General features: G+C 43.7%; 2 protein-coding genes across 3 annotated transcripts in view; both read left to right on the top strand.

The window, feature by feature from the left end:
• Window positions 1-12,340, top strand: part of LOC144584427 (uncharacterized) — a 678,013-nt gene that overhangs the window by 27,693 nt on the left and 637,980 nt on the right. The gene's annotated exons all lie outside the window — the stretch shown is intronic.
• GSE1 (Gse1 coiled-coil protein) overlaps window positions 1-12,340 on the top strand; it is a 389,126-nt gene that overhangs the window by 199,387 nt on the left and 177,399 nt on the right. The window lies entirely within an intron of this gene.

The following is a 12,340-nucleotide window of genomic DNA, read 5'->3' as shown; positions in this document are numbered from 1 at the left end:
CCTTCCTTGTCTTCCTACCTGTGCAGACATGGGAGCCAGATTTGGAGGCTCATCTGTGATCTTATATAGCATCATCCATTACAACCCTCATTTAATTAAAAGATAATAACTGAGCAAAGTTTGAACAAGAACTCAGATTTCACTAAGTAGTCATGAGACCCAGTGAAGTACTAGAATAAATGTTATGACTTCATGTTGCAGGTCATGTATGTGTGTGGGCGGCATGCTCACGCACGTGCTTTTCTCGAACATTCTCCATTAAAATAAAAGCAAGATGGCCATGAAAGTTAAAAAACAAACCTGTAACTCTTGTCATGTTAGAAGGAAAGGCTTGCAGCTTACTCTGTGCTGTGCTACATTTCTGCCTGCAGGGAATACTCAATACAAACAATTTTCTCTCTCTCTCTCTCTCTCTCCCCCCCAGTACAAAACAACACAAAAAGGCATTCTGTTTGCTTGCATTCCAGAGCGCTACAGCCATTCCTACCTTGTGAGAACTCTATCATATTATTCTGCTGTATGTTCAGACCCATCCCTACTTGTGTGATCAACCCAACTGAAATTGAAAAAATCCTCTTTCAGTGTTGTTTTTCTCCCCAAAGGAATAAGAGAATGCTCTGCAGAATAGAGTTTCAAGTCATAAAGTCTGATGACCACATTTTCCCTCCCCAGTTTCTTCTTGGAAAACGTGTCATTCTCCAGGGAGCGAGTGCAGCTCCCATAAGGCTTGTAGACTTTGTTCTTGGACTCAAAACCTCTCAAAAGATCAGTGATTTTTAGTGAAGGTCATGCTGCTGTCTAGTGACAAGGCTGGCAACAGTCTGCAAGTCTCCTGACTCCCGTTTGACTGCTTGGAGTGTCCCTAACAGGTCTTATGAATTCCTCCTGACGAGGTTTGGCAACCTTCTCCCATTTTGTAGTTTGGCCTCTTTTTCTCCCTCTCTCTTTATTAGATAGAGAGATATATGTGTAAGTAGCTGTTTTCCATCTGGTTTTTAAAGTGAGCAAGTCGATGCTGGGTTGTGGGATCAATTTAAACCCTCCTGCATTCCAGGACAGGATAGTAATGGTTAAGAAAGCAGCTAGATCAAAGCAAAGCAAAGCGTGCTGCTTATATACCGCCCCATAGCACTTCAAGCACTCTCTGGGCAGTTTACAAAGTTAATTATGCAGGCTACACATTGTCCCCCCCCCCCCCCCCAGCGAGCTGGGTACTCATTTTACCAACCTCGGAAGGATAGAAGGCTAAGTCAGTCTTGAGCCAACTACCTGGGATTGAACCCCAGATCATGAGCACAGTTTTGGCTGCAGTACAGTGGTTTAACCACTGCGGCACAAGGCTCTGTGCTTAGTTAACCTTCCATAAATAGACTTCGGAGTAAGGGGATTCAAATTCAACATACATCTGTGCTGGAAGGTGCCAGTTTGCTGGATCAAATGATGTCTTCTACATCAAAGAAATACAGAACAAAAGACCCATTTGCTGATTAGTTTCTGTTGGAGTGCAGGTGGGGTGGGGATTTTTGTGACCCCAGTCCAAAGTGAGCACATAACTAGGATTGCATGATTTTGTACTTTGCTCCTTTCACACTCATTATCCATCCCTAAGAGCTGCCTTGGAAATGGGGTTTTATGATGTTGTTGTTTTTAAGCAAAGCAATGAACATCAGTCGTTCATTGGGATGACCAGATGGGATGAGATTATTTAACGTGGGAAATACTGGTATTTAATTTCACTGATCAGGTTTGCCCATTCCCCAGATCAGAACCTCGATGCTTTAAGGTAACTTAAAAGAAATTTCTGTATGCCTGAAGAGCAAATTAGGGACACATGTAGGTTCAAATGCAGTGCCCTTAAGAGTCATGAATGTCATGTGCCAGTTGTTACATCATGGAGAAATTCAGCTTTTATCTGTAATTGAGGAGTCCCTTCTTCCTCTCGCATAAAACGTAAGTTCCTACAGGAGCCAAAAAAGATGGAACATAGTTGAAAGAAAGACCTAAGAGTTTGTTACTGTAGATAAGTGATTCTTCAACTCCCAGAAATCCTGGCCAGCCCAGCAAGTACTGAAGACTTCTGGAAACTGCAATCCAAGGACATTATTTATAAAACTGAATTGTGTGGCATTTTTTGAAAGAATAATTGTAAGCATTGTGGGCAAAGTTTTTGCATCCTTGGGTCCATTTCCCTATTGATAGCACATATACATATGTAAACGAGACTGTAATGCAGGCAACTCAAGTGCTCCTTTTTCTTCTTATCCCATTTGTGGACTATGTGGAGCACCTGCTCTGTTGTCTCTTGGGGAAGAGGAGAAGGTCTCCACTTTGCTCTGACAGCAGCTGCCTGGCTGGGCTTGAATCCCAAGAATCTGGCCATGCAGGAGAAGAGTGGCTGACTCCTCCTGACCTCTGACCCAAGGGGGATGATACAAGCCATCTTCTGTTTCTCCTTAGACTGATTATAGGAACAGCTCAACAACTCTCTCTCTCTCTCTCTCTCTCTCTCTCTCTCTCTCTCTCTCATAAAATGTCTTGAATCCTCTCTACGCACAATAGGTCTGTCAGGTTCTTGGCACAAATGCAGAAGGGATGGGGACAGGGGGAGGTGAGAAGTGAGGCAGGATGGCACAACACTTCCTCCAGAAAATGTGTCAGGTGGAATATATCTGATCTGGCAGCAGCTTTTCTCTCTTCTCCACACTCCCAGCTGCCTTTAAGACATAGTGCTGTTGTTGCAAATCAACCATCCTAAGATTATCTCTTTTTCTCTCTCCACCTACCAACACAGCATAGGCTCCTAAATTTTCATTAAGGGCTTGAAGAATTTACTTTTTACATTTGGCTCACTGGTAACTGTGAAATACTTTCAGTGCCTTGTCCTTATCAGGTAGCAGGTGCAAACATGTGGTGGTAGTGTTGGTAGGGAAATGTGCTGCTGGAGTGTGGAGAAAATATTAAGAAATAGCTTCAATGACTCTTCAATGTTATGGGAAGAACTAGAGTTCTTAGCTAACAGAACTATTTCTTGGTTCTTCTTCATTCTATGTAATCTGTGGACACTTGCACTCTGATAATGATCAATCTCATTTTTCTTTGGGAGAAGTCACTCCTTTTCCAAACAGGTGAGTTCAAGGATTGGTTATTGTGTCTTTTCTTTTATTTCTTTTCTGTGTTTGTAATGATGTTGATTCTGAAAAGGAAGAGGCACTTGAGATCATATTGCAAATATCCACTGACTACTAGAGCGCACAAAGGGATTTCAGAAGAAGATCAGTCAATGCTTTATAGACTATAGCAAAGCCTTTGACTGCATGGATCGTAAGAGACCATGGGTTGTTCTGAAAGAAATGAATATGCCTTAGCACTTGATTGTCCTCATGCATAGCCTGTATTGAGGACAAGAAACTACCATTAGAACAGAATATGGAGAGACAGAATGGTTTCTTATAGGTAAAGGTGTCAGACAAAGGTGCATTTTATTCCCTTATCTGTTCAGTCTGTATGCAGAACACATCATATAGAAAGCCAGACCAGATTTAGATGGAGGAGGGAAAATTGTTGGAAGAAACATCAGTAAATTAAAATATGCAGATGATACCATCTTACTGGTTGAAAGCAGCAATGACTTAGAGAAAGTGAAAGAAGAAAGTGCCAAAGCAGGACTGCAGCTGAACGTTAAAAAGACAAAACTCACGACTACACAAAAAACTACATAAATTTAATGTTGACAATGAAGAAATTGAAATAGTGAAAGATTTTGTATACTTTGTTTTAATCATCAATCCAAATGGAGACGGCAGCCAAAAAAATCAGAAGACTCATAAGGAGAGCAATAAAGGGATTAGAAAATATGAAATGTAAGGATGTGTCCCTGGAGACCAACGCCAAGATCATTTATGCTATTGTATTCTTGATTATTATGTACAGGTGTGAAAGCTGGACAGGAATAAAATGATTTGTTTCACATATGATGCTATAGAAGAGGTTTGTGGGTGCCTTGGACTGCCAGGAAGATGAGCAAGTGGATCCTAGAGCAAATCAAAAGGCTGAACTATCTCTGGAGGCAAAAATGTTGAAGCTGAGTTTGTCCTACTCTGAGCACATAAAGAGAAGGCAGGATTCTCTGGAAAAGAAACAATGCTGGGAAGGTAGAAGGTTGCAGGAAAAGAAGACCCAATACGAGATGGACTGATTCTCTAAAAGAAACCACAGTTTCAAGTTTACAAAAGCTATGCAAGGTTATTGAGGACAGCACATTCTGAAGATCTCTCATTCCTAGAGTCACCATGACTTCAGGACATGTAACAACAACAATAACAGCCGCTGCAGCATCAGCAACAACAACAAACAACATTGATATGATTCCTTTGTAGGAGTTTACCTATCTAGACCACAGTTTGGGAAAACCCACTTGCTCAAATGGCTGTTTATGAGGGGTGCTTTGATTCATATGTGGCATTTACCACAGCGAAGCTATTGATGTGTTCATAAACAGGAAAAGAGGACAGCAAAAGCATTATAAAGTTGAATTAACTGCCAGTTTCCTCTTGAATGTCCAGGAAAAGGGAATTACCTCCCTTAAGGGATTTATTCCTTTGACCTACCTGTTCTTTCCCTTAGAATGTGTGTCTCTAATCCTTTTATATCCCCCCCCCCATTTGTTCCCTCCTTTCTTCTGTACTGTTTGAGTAATTAGTACTATGTGACAGTGCCCTGAGGCCAAGCTATGAGCATGGATCCTGGCAAGATTGTAGAAGACATGCCAGTAAGGTTATCTGCTCAAAGAATTTGCAAGGGGAGGGATAGAAGAAAGAGTGGCAGGACAGATGGAGGGAAGGTCAGTTTGTCCACCTGACCTAATCACATGGTGTTTCTGTCCTTTGTTTTCCCCTTCCTTGTGTCTTCAACTACATTTTTTTCCCAATCAGCTTTATCTAACTTTACCTCTGTGTGTTTGTGTTTGCAGCAGCAACAACACAAACCTCCAGTCATTCTTGTCTTTAAGCTTTCAACAGAATAAGACTTCTTGCAAATCTCTTAAACTGGAAATGATTTTGAATTCCAAATTTTGCTGGGGCAAAGTGGGGGGGACCCCAAAATTGGCCTTCTTCTGTACACTTGTTCTGAGACTCAAGATCTGCAACTGAACATCTCTCTCTCTTTCTGTGTGTGTAGTCCCTTTTTCTGAAGTGACATTCTTTAATGGCGTTGTTTCATATTTGTTCATTATCAGCCCTGTGTGATGTGGGACACATGAAGATCACAGTGGACTTTGCCCTGTAACCACAAACTGGAGCCATGTAATACTGTTTGTGTGTACTCGTGGGAATGTGCATAGATATGCCGATCTGGTTTTTGCTTTTTTAACAGATCTACAAAGCCTCACAGATAATATCCCTAGAACTTTTTCAAAATAGATTTAAAATGTGTGAGGTTGAAAACAGTGAGAGTGTGTGCATTGTGGTTTTCAAAGGACTCAAAGCCACTAGTGCAGCCATTCTCAACCTTTTTTGGTCATGGACCTAAACACAACATGGAAGAAATATATAGGCTGAATGAGGATTGCATAAGTCACATAAAGAACCTTATAAAATAGTGTGTGAAGAATTGTTACCAATCTGTGGCCCCCTTTTAATGTGCCAGCCCCCCTCCCCGAGAACGGTTGCACTGATGGAAAAGGGAAAAGTCATTGAAACCTTGGGACTGTGAAGAGCATGGAATTTGTTTGGTCAAGCCAACAAGTTCCGTAGAAATTTACATTCCGGACTGCAGCTTAAATTTGGATCATTACCTATGGCATTTCATGTGATTTTGTGGAATTTTCGTATTTGCTCAGACTGGCAACAAAGTAGCCATGTTAGTTTGTTGCAGCAAAACAAGCAGTCTTGTTAATGAACTGTAGCCGAGATGCTTACAAAGTTTGGTAAAGTCTCTTCCCTTCTTCCTAGTTCTTGATCTTCTATGATCCTCACGATTTTTTCCTCTTTTTGTCCCTCCACTCTCTTATACACACACACATCCCCTACACCCTTCTCCACGTATCTTGTCCCACCTCCTTCTTGTCATTCTCCTTCTCAGTAGTAAATGCAAAGAGGAAATGCTCTCTTTGCTCCAGCCTGGCATTTTAAGAAAAATAAAAAAAGGGGAAGAAAAATGGGAGGGAGGGAATTGGGAGCGTCTGCTATTGAGAAAGGAAAAAAAGCTCCTCCAATTAGAGGCTTTGGTGCTGCAAACCTGAGGCGAGGCACTTGAACTGTCACAGTGGAGCCTTAATTAGCAGCTGCGGGTGAGGGGTCAGCCGCAACTCAGCAGTCTTGACAAGGCTGCTATCAAGTGCAAGGCGGAGGAGGAGGCAGGCAGGCAGCCGGGGAGGAGCGGGGAGGCGAGGGCGAGGGAGGTGAGCAAACAGACATGGGGAGGGGGGAGTGGAGCGCCTTCAACTCAGGACAGACCCTGAAACACAGAGAGTGGGGGGCAGAGGAAGAAAGGGAGAAAGAGAGAGATGCAGCCCGTGGGCAAAGGGAGTAAAAGGGGCTCTCGGCGCTGGCTCCCTGCCTGCAGCGAGGATCTCGGGACCAGCTGTTTGCCTGCACCCTGAGCTCTTTCCTCCCATCATCCCGGCTACTGTACTTGCTTTTGTCCCGGCCAGCAGCAGGCAGGCAGGCAGGCAGTGTGCCCAAATCCGTGCCAGGGGAACCAAAGGACACAAAACCTGGGAGTGACCTCTTCCCCGAGGGCCAGGGCAGAGTTTGGGCGGCAGGATCGTCATGCCAGAGATTTCTGCTTAGATCTCGCCCTCCTGCCGCCAAGGCATGATGCTGGAGATGAAGACTTGGTCCTCGTTGCTTCAGAGCCTGAGTGAGTGAAAACTGTCTGCCTCCCTTAACTGCAGGTCCCCAAGTGCCTGTCTTGTAGTTCCAAGTCCCATGTGGCTGCGGCTGAAGGAGAGGAGAGCTGATGTGGGGATTACCCTTGATAGACCCTAAGGCATGGAGTCCCATTCAGACGTGGCGCCCTTGCTCCATCCTTTCCCTCTTTTTCATCACCCAGAGGTTATCTTGTGGACATCATCACCATATCCCTTTTCCTGCTTTTCCTTACTGTCTGAAGTTGATTCAGCTCTTTTTAGAAGAAAATAACTTGGGGGAGAACTCTTCACTTGGGGGCTGTAGGCTTTGAGGTCTAACGGTATCTCTTCCTTCTCCTTTCACCCCCTGTATTAGTGAGTGCTTCATAACCAGTGATTGAGTGGCCTAATTCTGCAGTGCTTCCCTTGATGATTTTGATCTCTGCTCACACTCCTACAGTGATGGCCTGCTGCAAATAAGCAGCAGGGAATCCACATATCTCCCCACCAAATATTTATTTTGCAAGAGTCTGACTGTCCCTGAAACTCTCTAAAGGAAAGGAACTTGGTGGGAGGCATGGGGGATACTCTGGAGAAATGCTTGCTTACTTTCATGAGTTGTGTGCCTGTCAGTTTTGCTCTGCAACACTGGAGATGGCGGAGAGATTTGGTTAGCTTGGGGAAAGTTGGTGGGAAGGGAAGATGCCAGGAAATAGAGGACCAAGTGTTTTTAGATCACTCAGATAGGACTGGGAGGGGGAGAGAGGAGCCTGGGGTCCTGTGTGATTTGTAGTGAGTTGAGGGAAGAACTCCAGGAGACCCTAAAAGGGCTTGCTCTTTATTCCAGGCTAATTAAACTCTACCTGCTCCACTATTTCCTGAAAGGAAAAGGCCCCCACATCAGCTGTGATTTCTTGACCTAATGGGCTTCACCTTTGACCCCCCCAACCTCTGGCCCCTTTCAGAGGGAAAAAGCTTTAAATGCAAAGTTATTTGATAGCTAATCCCAGCCAGCATGCTAGCAGACTTGCCTCTTGTTCCCCTACCACCACCTCCTCTGCAGAGTGGGGGGGGGGGGCATTGTCTGAAACCTTCAGTTTTGATCGTTCCCACAGGAGTGGAACATGGAAGAAGTAGGTAGTTAATGATTTTTGAAGGTAATAATGTAAGGAGACACTTTCAAATGTTATTAAACGAGTATAAATGTTGAGAGAAAACTTTTAAACTTTTGTGGTGTTGTTATGTGGTAGCTGCTGCAAACAATCTAGTTATTTTGCCATTATAATTTAGAAAAGGCATGCAATTCTTATTCACCAGTCCACATATGTATATTAGTGTAGCATCACATTGTGTAATAGAATTACACCTCCCCTCTGCTCTTCTCTCTGGTTGTTCCATGTTCTCTTAGTGCAGTCGGACATTGGCAAGAGGGGAGATTGGGAAAGACCCCTGTAGAAGGTCATGGAAATGTGCTGATTAGAGGCTTCCCAAGTTGCAAAAAAGAGCTTATCGCAAATCCAAAATCCACCAGATTCCAGATTAGGTTGTTCAGAATTATTCTGTACATTGGCAGTCATGATGAAGAATCTTGCTCTATTCCCAACTTCTAATTACTTTATTGTACAGGAATATTGTTTCTCAAAGACTCAGAATACTAGAATGCTAAACTAAGGTAATTTAGCTAGTAGCTGGATTTGTTTGTGTTACCCTTATGCCTTATTATTTGGAGATTCATCCATATAAAAGCAAGAAAAGTCAAAACCACAATAAGAGAAATATATATCCTCAATGGAGCCCGTTGTTGCTGCTTCCATATATCTTGGTGATGGGGCAACAGGTGTTAGACCAAGATGCACAGAAACAAGAATTGATGCCCAGTATCAGTGGTGGTGGGACAGCAATCTGACATCCATTTGCTTTTATTTGAGTGCTAAGACCTTCACAGGTTAGAAAGTGCTCCTGTGTATTTCCATTTATGAAAACCCAATGATAAAACTGCTAACTGAATCCAGCTGGGTTTTAAGATTTTCACATGCACAGTTTTCTCTTTTGTGGGGAAGTGTCTCATTCCCTCCTCCTCATGGAATAACTTTTTTTAGCTGTCCACTTCTCTTTTTTTGCCTTTCTCTGCAGTAGCATACAGAATCCCTCTCCTAATCCAAGGCAACTTGACAGTTTGCAACAACAGCAGCAGCAACAACAACAATCCAAATCAAATGGATCAGGAGGACTAGACCCAAAAGGAGAATAAGGCTCAGCGAAGGAAGGTGAATTCTAAATTAGTAGGGATTTCAGAACTGCTTCTTTCTTCTGAGGACCCATTTAACAGTGTAATCTCTGCTCTACTGTGGAATGCACCCTTTGGGCTTCTGCTGGGTGTTGCATTAGAGCTCACTTTGAGAGGGAAATCGGTAGCAGCCAATGTGCAACTTACGTATATTCACTTTTCAGATCTGGAACATAATGAGTTTGTGCCAAGTGTGCAAAGTCTGGCTAGCATGCAAGGTACCCTTCTTTTAAGGCATTTTAATTATTGCCCCCCCCCCAATTTATGCCCATGACTAGTCAGGATGTTTGGCATATATTTGGAGTGAATTCAATAGCATCAACTTTTTTGTTTATTTTCAAACTCATATTTTAGTTGGCTCCAAACAACCCAGAACTAGTAGGGATGTTTGGCATAAGTTTGAAGGGAATATGAAATGTGGGAATATAGTCAACACACTTCTTATTTTAAATCAGATTTTGCCTCCAGACTCTTGGGAAGGCTGCAACCTTGGACCAGCAAGTGAATCTTCTCCATAACCCTGCACCTTTCTGAACCCCTGATGCCCAAACTATTACAGTTCCATACTGTCAATAAATGGGAGAACAAGGAGTAAATAAACACCTTGCTCTCCAATTGATTGTCAGCCTTGCTTTTGTAATAGTTTGGGCATCATTTTAAAGGGCACTTGTGGTGGCAGTTACAAAAGGGAGGGAGATAAAGGACATGTCCCTGTGTTGTTTTTCTATCCCAGGGTAGGAGGTGGTGATGCTAAAAGGGCCAGACCCTGCAAATGAATGTTCCAGTGGATGGAGATGGCAGTGTGTTGATTTGCTGTCATAAAAGACAAGGATGGAGAGCAGCAGCAACATTCACAGATCAAAAGAGAGACCTTTCCTGAGCAAAGCAGTTACTATTGCAGCCCTGGCACTCAAAATGAACAAAAGCTGGCAGGCGGGCGGGGGTGTTGCTTGTTAGAGCTGCTGCAGGCTAATGGGCAGAGGGCATGGCAGGCAGAGGGCAGGCTGTGCCCTCTCATATGGAGCAGGCCAAAAGGTGCCAGCTAAGCTCTTCTGGCATCAGAGTTCTCTCCCCTGGGGAGGATTAGCAGGCAGGGGGTTATGCAGATGGACGGCTGGGCAAGCTGTTTGGATCACGGGGAGCTGGAAGCAGCTCAGTCTGTAATCTGAGCTCGTGGGGATGGGGGAAAGGGGGCGTTGGTGTGCACAGCTCAGCACCCAGGCAAGAGGGAGAGGAAGAGGGTATCGCTTCTTATTTGGACAGCAGACGCTACAGGAAAGGGCAGAAATGGGGGAGGAGAGGTGGGGATTGCCATATGATTTCTCCTCTGTTTCCGCAGTGTGTTTGTCTGGGTCTTGCTTGACTTCAGAAGGAGCCTTATGATGTGTGCTCTTCTCTATTACAGAATGATGTCAGAGTTTAATTTTGCGTCGGGTTTCACCACAGCTTCAAATAAATACACACAAACATAGACACACACAAATAGACCCCTGCTGCCTTCAGCTGTGATTCTCTTCAGGAAACAAAATAGGTTTTCTTATGGGAAAGGAGCCTTGAGAATTTGCATTTGCTCTTTCTGAGGACTACAGCCAAGGCCTAGCTCATCAGTTACACTCTGTAAGTGTTTGCTGCCACAAACTTCTTGAGGTTGCTTTTCCAGAAACAAAGAAGGAACAATGACAGCAAGGGGGGGGGAGGAGGAAGTCCAGCCAGTTCCAAAGTTCTTTAAATGATGTTAAGTAATTGTTCCCTTTAGGTGCAAGACTACATTCTCTAGTCTAATTCCAATTCATAGCTCAGGTTTGCTCACAGAATATCATTCCTTACTTCTTGCATTGTCTGTGGGTTTTCTACTCAGTGTTCTCAGTTCCATGCAGCTTACACCCTTCTTTCCTGTGAACATTTCATCTCATTCATTCACAGATCCAATTCTTGCTCCACAGCTTGTTGTTTTACTTACTCATTGTCTTTCTAGACAACTCCCCCCCCCCCAATGTCTCTCTTGAGATATATCAGACTAAAGCAGTGACCATGAGCCAGTAGTGCTATTGTAGATGGGCATTCACTGCCACTGAAGAATTAACAGTGGAGTGTGAAATTCAGAACCGCAAAGGGAGGCACCTCCCTCCTTCTGGAGCATCACATTAAAAGCCACACTCCCAGAATTTAATGCCAGAATCCTCCAGTTTTATTTCTGCTTTTGTTTCCAGCCAGACTGTTTTTGGTTGGTTGGTTCTTGCATCATTCACACAAGTTACGTGTTGACATCATTCTATTGCTGCCAGTTTCATGTTTAACACTTAGACTGTGAGCAGTCCATTACATCAGAGGAAGTCGACCAATAACTGGGAATAGGAGGAAACACACAGATGACTTGTAGAGCACAACCAGCTATTTGGGCAGCAACCTGTATTTTACGTAATGGGGTCCTGCTTGACAAGGTATTGTCTACCAAACCACAGATTCCACCTCCATCCCAGCCACACACAGTGTTGTCTCCTTATCTTCAGAGCCTGAGGAGACACTAGAAAGATAATTACAACCTTTTAGTTCTGACAGAGTGCCATTCTTGGTGGTGAGGAATGCACTGTCCTGCCTTTGCAGGTGAGAGCACATGCCATGGATGCATTATCTTCATTGCTCCCTCTTAATGATGATGTCTTTGCCTCAGGTAGGACTAAAAACCCACTTTTAATTTCAGCTTATTCTACCGCAAATCTCTGTGTTGGATTGTCCTCCATTTATGTCCATTGCAGGAGAGAAATCTTTCCATGGGAGCGTGTTGAGTAGGACTTGTTTCCCTCATCTGGCAGTCTGCTGCTTTGATAAAGGTTGCAACCTATCTCACACCTTCTCTTTACCCTTCGCCAAACAGTAGCTGGAATTTCTCTCTGTTGGGTAATTCTTCCTCTATTTCCCCTTCCAAAAAGATTGGCTTCTGTTGGCCATTTTGCTGAAGGTTGGTGCTGGAAATTGACTTAACCTGCCAAAAGAGTTGGTTGCTCAGAGCTTTAGAACATACAGCTTTTATGTCCTTCCCATGGACTATGCGAACAGACATGCAGTTGCTTCCCCTAACAACCTGGCCTCCAGAGTCTTTCCTTTCTACCATGGGTTTAGCTGAATAATAAGTACCTACCTGATAATAAGGTTCAACGGAATGCTGAACCGCAAGGTGAGAGATTAGTGGTGAATACCATGTC

This window comes from Pogona vitticeps, chromosome 10 (assembly GCF_051106095.1).
Source record: "Pogona vitticeps strain Pit_001003342236 chromosome 10, PviZW2.1, whole genome shotgun sequence".
Taxonomy (NCBI): Eukaryota; Metazoa; Chordata; class Lepidosauria; order Squamata; family Agamidae; genus Pogona; species Pogona vitticeps.
Note: the sequence above shows the minus strand (reverse complement) of the source record. Positions and strands in the feature narration are given on the sequence as shown.